Source organism: Elephantulus edwardii, unplaced genomic scaffold (assembly GCF_000299155.1).
Source record: "Elephantulus edwardii isolate Elephantulus edwardi_28Jun2011 unplaced genomic scaffold, EleEdw1.0 scaffold00502, whole genome shotgun sequence".
In the NCBI taxonomy this organism is placed as follows: Eukaryota; Metazoa; Chordata; class Mammalia; order Macroscelidea; family Macroscelididae; genus Elephantulus; species Elephantulus edwardii.
This window is the reverse complement of record NW_006400252.1, coordinates 505,891-514,195: the sequence shown is the minus strand read 5'-3', so window position 1 is coordinate 514,195 and position 8,305 is coordinate 505,891. Positions and strand designations below refer to the sequence as shown.

At 39.1% G+C, this 8,305-nt stretch overlaps 1 protein-coding gene across 1 annotated transcript in view; it reads left to right on the top strand.

Moving 5' to 3' along the window:
- Positions 1–8,305, top strand: part of SIAH2 (siah E3 ubiquitin protein ligase 2) — a 33,251-nt gene that overhangs the window by 23,294 nt on the left and 1,652 nt on the right. The window lies entirely within an intron of this gene.

The window sequence follows — 8,305 nt, the reverse complement described above, 5'->3', positions numbered from 1 at the left end:
GGCAATGAAGGAGTGAAAGCCCAGAATCCCTGTGAATGTTCATTGAAACTAATAAAATTTAATAATAAAAAAAGAAAGAGATGCTTGAGAGCATATTTTGTTGTTGTTGTTATGTGCTTTTGAGTCGCCTGCAATGCATAGCAATCTATGTACAACAGCTCTGAAGCCTGTCCTATCCTGAGTCAGTCTCACTGACTCCAAACACCTACCTGCATTGACCTAGTTACTACATCAATCCATCTCACCCAAGATCTTCCTCTCCTGTGCTATCCCTCCACGCTTTCCAAGCATGATATTTTTCTCCTAGGATCAGTCTCTCCTGATCATGTGCCCAAGCTATGTGAGACAGAGCTTCAAAATCCTAGCCTCCAAGGAGAAACTTGGTTTGACCCTCTCTCCAAGACAGACCTATTTGTTTTCTTCACTGTCCATAGTATGTATGTTCAAGACTCCTTTCCAGCACCACAACTCAAAGGCATCAGTTATTCTTCTGTCATCGTTAGTCATTGTCCAGCTCTCTGATGCATAGCAAGTTATTGTGAAGACTATGGCCTGGATCAGGTACACCTTAGTTTCTAGACTGACATTGTTGCTTTTCAGTACTCTGGAGAGGTCCCTGACAGCAGCTTTTCCCAGTGCAATTCATCTTTTGAATTCCTGAAAGTGGTGCCAAGAATGTTGATTGTGGAGCCAAGCAAGCTGTTAACAATCTCTTCTCCATCTGTTATGGTTGCCATTTGGCCCAGTGGTAAGAATCTTCATCTTCTTGATGTTGCGTTTCAATCCATATTGGAGATTACAGTCATTGACTTTCTGCAGCAAGCACTTTAGGTCCTCAATTTGAGCAAGCAAGGTTGTATCATCTGCATAATATGTTGTTGTGAGTCTTCCTCCAGTTCTGATGCCACATTCCTCCTCATGAAGTCCAACATCCCAAATGATCTGTTCTGCATATAGATTGAAAAGGTATGGAGACAGGACACATCCATGAGGAACTCCTTTTCTGATTTTGTACCATGAAGTGCTTCCTTGCTCTGTTCTGTGGATGGCTTTCTGGTCCAAATATAGGTTTCACATCAGCACAATCAAGTGTTCTGGGGTTCCCATTTTTCTCAAGGTTAGCCACAGTTTGTTGTGATCCACACAGTCAAATACCTTTTCATAGTCAATGAAACACAGATAGACATTCCTCTGGTACCCTTTGTTTTCTGCCAAGATCCATTTGACATTTCCTGTAATGTCTCTAAATGTGACCTCTTTTAAATTCAGTTTGTATTTCTGGTAGTTCTGTTCCAATATACTGTTTCAGTGATCTTTGGATCATCTGCAGCAAGGTATTATTAGTGTGTGATATTAGTAGTATTGTTCAATAATTTCTACACTCTGCAGAGTCACCCCCTTTTTTAAAATGGGGATAAATATAGATCTCTTTCAGTTGGCCAAGTAGTTAGTTGTCCTCCAGATTTCTTGGCACAACCTGGAGAGCATATCCAGGACAGTATCTGATTGTTGAAATATATCAGTTGGTAATCCATCAATTCCTGGGGCTTTATTATTATTGTGGTTTTTGTTTTTTTGTTTGTTTGTTTTGCCAAGTCCTTCAGAGCAGCCTAAACTTCCTCCTTCATCACCATTGCCTCTTGATCTTATAGGTTTCTCTTTAAATTCTTCTGCCAAAAAATTCTTTTTTGTACAATGACTCTGTGTACACCTTCCATCTTCTTTTAATGCTTTCTGATCATTCAGGATTCTATCCAAAGCATCCTTAAGTATCGCAACTCATGGCTTGAATTTGTTCTTTAGTGCCTTCAGCTTAAGAAATGCCAAGTGAGTTTGATCCTTTTGATTTTCTGACTCCAGTTCTTTGTACATTTCATTGTAAAACTTTGCTTTGTCTTCCTGAGCTGCCCTTTAAAATCCTCTATTCAGCTCCTTAACTTTTCTTTGATTTCTTTTTTTATGTTCTTTTTTTATTTTTTACTGATTTATTTACAAAATTTGAATTCATTGCTTTTCACACAATATCCTTCCCATTTCCTTCACTCCCCCCACCCACTGAGTTGTGCAACCCTATGATTAACACCCCACATCCCTACCCATCCTCACCCCTCTGCCTCCACCCTCCCCCACCCCTTGGATCCTCATACTCATTCTACAATAATGGTTTTATACCATATTTGTCCTTGTGGAACTGAGTTAGTTCACTCAGCATAATGCTTTCCAGTTCCATTTTCATGAGTGTTGACTGTGACAACTTGAACCTCTTCTTCAATTATCACAATGTATCTTATTGGTCCAGTTGTGAAGAATTTGGGCAGTGCTGTCACTCTAGAGACCAAGGTGTGCTTGATACAGGCCATGGTCTTTGAAATCACTTGCTATGCATCAGAGAGCTGGACAACAACAAGGGAGGATAGAAGGAGAATTGATGCCTTTGACCTGTGATGTTGGAGAAGAGTATTAAGGGATACCATGGACTGCTAAGAGAACAAACAGGTTCATCCTGAAGAACATTAAACCAGGCTGCTCCTTGGAGGCAAGGATTCTGAAGCTTCGTCTGACGTACTTTGGACATGTTTCAAGGAGGGACAAGTCCTTAGAGAAGGACATGAGACTTGGGGGGAGGGGAGGGACAGTGCAGCAGGGGAAGACTCTCTATGAAGTAGATTGATTCACTGGGTCAATGGGGGTAGGTGTGTCGAAGACAGTGAGATTGGCACGGGACAGAACAAGGTTTAGGGCTGTTGTACATAGGGTCACTATGAGTCTCAAGCAACTTGATGATAGTAACAACAACAAAGTTGAGGTATAATGCATATAGTCTTTGGCCTTTTTCAGGAAATGTTTCAAACCTTCTTCTCTTTTCACAAGCAAGATTGTATATCACAAGTTGTTGATGAGTCTTGCTTCAATTCTGATGCCACATTTTTCTCCATATAGTCCAGCTTCTAAAACCATCCATTCAGCATACATTCTTGGAGCCTTATTTTTGCCAGTGCGCTCAGTCAGCTTGGAATTTTTCTTTCCGTATCATTGGGTTTTGATCACGTGAAACTTGCTAAAATGGTTCCGTGTCTAAAAAATTATTCTGGCATCCATGTACTCTTTCCATCTTCTTTTGACATTTCCTGCAACATTCAATATGTGGCCTATAGAATCCGTCAGTATTGCAATGTTAGACTTGACTTTTTTTTTTCCATACAGTTTTTCAGCTTGAGAAATGCTGAATGTGTTCTTCCCTTTTGGTGTCTAACTCTTACTGTGTCTTGTCAAGTAACCCTTCAAAATCTTCTGTTCTGCTCTCTTGCTTCAGCATTTCTTCCTTTTTCTTTAGCTTCTCTACACCCAAGACCAAGTTGTGTTTTTTAATATAAAATTTTTATTTTATACTGGTTTACAAAGTTACATTGCTCTGACCTTGTTCTTTTGAGTGATGTTGAGCTTCTCCACCATCTTTCCACAGATATAGTTAACTTGATTCCCATGTATTTCATCAGGTGAGGTCCATGTGTATAGTATATGATTTATGCTTTTTTAAAAAAAAAAGTAGTGGCAACGAATAAAACAGATTGTACAAAATTCAGTTATATAATCTCCAGCCTCATTTTTGTTACTAAGGCCATATTTTCCAATGGCCAGTCTGTCTTCTTTATTTCCAGCTTTGGCATCCTAGTCACCAGTTGTTTTGAATGCATTTTGATTACGTGCCTCTTTAATACATGTTTGGTCAGTTTCAGACTGCAGAGGTTAGTAGAATTCCTCTTTATTCATCTTTGGTTTTAATAGGTGGTAAGTTTGAGTAATAGTTGCTTTAGTAAGTCTTCCTTGTGTATATAAGAGGGCTCTGGTGGGTTAGTGATAAGAAGTTGTGCTGCAATCTCAAAGGCAGGCAGTTCTAATCCACAAGCTGCTCTTGTGGGAGAAGGATGAGCAGTCTCCTCCCATGCAATTTACTGCCTCTGGAAACCTACTGGAGAGTCAGTTCCGACTCAATGGCACACATCAACCAAGGTTGGATACATGTAATCTTGCAATCCTTTTGTTGATTCTTTTTCAATTTGTCGTTCCCAGAATAGTAGGTTTTATGTCTACCCAATTAAAATGATCAGTACCAGTCCATTTCAGCTCACTAATATTGAGGACATCAATCTTTATGTGTTCTATTTCATTATTGATAACTTTCAGTTTTCCTACATTATTACGATGGATATGTTTACAACTGTTTTTCTTCATTTTTACTCATACCACATCAGCAAATGATGCTTTTCCATCAGGTAAAAGATTTACTTCATCCACGTCATTAAGGTAGACTCTATTTTGAGGAGACAGCTATTCTTCAGTCATATTTTGAGAGCCTTCCAACCTGAGGGGCTCACCTTCTGGCACTATGTCAGTGTTCTGCTGATATTCACAGGATTTTACTCCAGAGCCCATTATTTCAGAAGTAGAGGGCCAGTTAAGTGAACAGTAGATGACCCGTAAAGCAAGACAAAATTAAGAGACTTTCCTTAAATCTCTACCACTGGAAGTGTAGAAACTAAACCTTCACTCTCTGGTTTTCTTGAAACTAGATCTTTTCTTCCAAAATGGGGTGGGGGAAATCCCCAGGTTATTCCCTGTGCTAAGAGGAAGTGAAAAACAGAGTAAAAAATAATTATGTAAAATTAAATCCCTTCCTACATAGTTAAAAAATTATATGCCATTTAAAACAGTAAAAAGTATATTTCAAAGCTTAGTACATCACCCAGTTCTTGTTGTTGTGTGCTGTTGTCAAGACATGACTGACTCAGAGCTGACCCTGCAGTGGGTTTTCAGAGGTAGTTAATCATACAAGGGCCGATTACCCATCTTTCTCCCATGGAGTGGCTGATGGATTCAAACAGCATGCCCCTCTTTGGGTTGACAGGACAATTCCTAGTGGCAAAAAGCTGTACTGCAATTCCCAAGGCACACAATTCAAATCCACAATTCCTCCCCAGGAGAAGGCTGGGCAATCTCCTCGTGTGTGTTGTTCTGCCTCTGAAAATCCACTAGAGGGTCAGTTATGGGTCAGTTCTAACTCACGGCACACAACAACACAACAGGCCACCAGAGCTCTCTAAGTACCATTAATGGTCCACATAAGTACCATTAGAAGGTCTAGGTGCACATGCGTATACACATACAATATGAGAATGATTTCTTTTTCCTGTTCTATTTCAATATTCTAATTTGGTTAAAAATAACTAGTCAATCTTATGATATGGTAAGAACAGCTATTTCTTAGCCTGAGGCATTCTGAAGACAAAGTATCCTCAAATACGGTACAAATAGCATGGTGATGGGGTGTCTGGCCTTTTCTAACTTCACAAAGATGAAGAAGAATCCCCTTAAAGATGATTTTCTCTAACAGGGAGGTGACTCATACTTTCTCTCCAGCCTTTTACCAATCTGACACTAGTTATCCCTCCCATAGCACTCTCTGATTCTCTGCTGGGTTTGATCATTCGTTGCAGTGGTCACACAGTAATCAAAGGCTATGCTCTTAGTGACTGGGTTTATTTAGGAAGCAACAGATTACAATTTAAGATTAAGAATGATTCAGTATATATTTGGTCAGGAAAGCTACTTCTAAGTCATACCATAGGTGTGGGCCTCAAAGCCAGTCTAGCCCTTGCTCCTCTCAGACAACTAGTAAAGAGCTCCCTAACTTTGCCAGTAAGTGCCCAGGAACACCCTTACTCCACCAGGAAGCCTCCTCTTGTCCAAAATAGCTCAGCTCTCTTACTCTCTGTGTTTTCTGATGAGTCGAGCTCTACCAATAAGCAAGCAGCCAGCCTACTTTCTCTACCAGGAAACTTGTTCAAAGTCTCTCTCACACATTTACCTCAGCAAACTCACTCTGTCGATCAGTGAGCCCACAACATCATCTCATGCCTTCTCCCGCTTTTCTTCCTGTGAAATTGTGCCCAACACTGGTGTTCCATCTTCCTTTAATTCCTGTTAAAGTGTTTGCTATTGCTTTCCCTGACAAATCTAGGAGATTCTTAACCCAGGGACTCCCAGCTGTCTTCTTAGTGGTAATGAAAACTCCACTTTCTTCTGATTCAGTGGCAACTGGCTACAGAGCAAAAGCCACTGACTCAAAACATACAAGTGGTTAGAATTTGCTGCGATGATGACATGGTGTCTCCTGTGTTCAAATAAAATAAAAAAGCCCATTCTTTTCAAAATCATTAAAACTACAAGTCAACATTGTATATTAATTGAGTCAAATGAAGGATATTTGTTCCCCATCTTGATCTAGAAACTTATCCCCATCTCAACTGTCACTTCCTAAGCCTGGGCCATAATAAGAATTCACAACTGCTTTTCCCTTCTTCCTCTTTATTTGCTCCAATACATTTTATGCTAAATTACCAGAATATTCATTTCAATCCATTTTGTGCTAAATTACCAGAATATTTGTTTAAGATGGAAATCAGATGATATCACAGATTCTTCAATACTATCTTTGATGATGCCCTATTATTTTCCTTCTACGGCACACAACAACAAGAACAGTACTTAATACAATTATAATTGTATATTTAACTTGTTTAACACTTGCCTGCTCTTGATATATTTCAGGGTGATAGAAATTACCAAATTTTCATTTATCCCTATATCTCCAATGAATATCTGATTGAAAAAATTGCTAGTAACAGATTAGCCTGACAACTGCATTTAAGTCAACATTTAAGAGAAAATGTGCTGTTTTTATGACCAAAAGTCACTAAGAATTTGGTGAAAAACAGAGGTATTACACTTGGAGAAACAATCTAACAATTCATAGAAGAAAAGGAATAAAGGGGTCTCTCTGCCTCCATTATTCTCTAAGCGAGGTTTGAACTGCTGACCTAGAGGCTCTATGCCTTGAAATTTCTTGTATTGTCCTGCCTCATGACATTCAGATCAAAAGCAGGCTCTGTGTTTGATGATCCTTGCAGAGGACTCAGATCAAGATGCCTTTGACCTCAAGGGAATTAGATTACAAAATTAGATTAGCTGCCAAAGTCCACTCTATTAACAGTAGTCAGAAATTTTTGGCACCTGTTGTGCACACAGTATTTTGTACATATTAACCCATTTAATTCTTCCAATAGTCTAGTGAATAAAGACTTATTATCCCCACTTTGGAACTGAGGAACCTGCACCTCAGTGAAATGAAATAACTTGCCTAAATTCATATAGCTAGTAACCAACAGGATTAGAAATGCAGACACATTACAGACTCCATGTCCTTTGCATGCCATGTGATCTGTCTTTATAGGTATGTGGATTTCATATATTTAGACCACCAACAGAAAGCTTGATTGCTTATTTGTAACAAAGATTCATAACATCTGGGATCAACCCTTTTGATTAACAGTTGGTTGGAGTCTAGGAGCCTCTTATTTAAAGCTGTTGGGACCCAAAAGGTGAGCTTTTTTGATTAACACTCAATTCGGAGCTGGGGGAAGTATTGAAAGATGCCATGGACAATATGTTGAGTGATCCAAGTAACATCAAAAGATGGAGGATGTGGACAATAACTTCTCAATTCCTGTTCTTCCTTTCTGACCTGTGAAATGCCCTTCATTCATTTCTACAGTTTCTCCTCTTGCCTTGACTGCTCATTTTCTCTTCCATCGACCATTCTAATTTACGTGGGATTTCCCTTTCTTTTTTATTAAAGGTTGCCTTCATTTATTTCAGGACATCAAAAAGCCCTTGATTCTCAAATTTATTTAATTCTGTTTAATCCTGTTTAAACAAATAATTTTGAAAGATTAGCAAGAGTTCATCTATTGTCCACATTCTCAAAAAAGGAGCTTTCATAAAAGACAATAAAGTCATATGAAATTGATGAGTGGAACTGAAATGGGAAAAAGTGGCATTATGGTATCAAAGCACCAACTCAACTTGAAATGTAGAAAAGTAAGAAATGGCAAGTTCAGGAGCCAACTGGCACTCAGATGTGATGGGAAGCATATTGATGGGATCTTAAAAGTATTTTAGTGTTGCACCTCAGTTCATAAGGGCCTCAAGAACAATGGTGATCTTTCCATGACACAGTCAGTGCATTAGTGCGTGGTAGTGGTTCTGTGATTTTTAGTCCAGGAAGATAAGTGGAGTAGGTGAATTCCACAAAGGCGTGTTTTCTGTTTTGGCTGAGGCTTGGATGTGGACTGTTGCTCACAATTGGGTGTGAGCTGATTGGTTTGGTTTCATATTTTAAAAGGCATTAAAAAAAGGCATTGAAACCCACAGCGTCCCTTTTCAGCAGGAAGTAGCTAAGAGAATA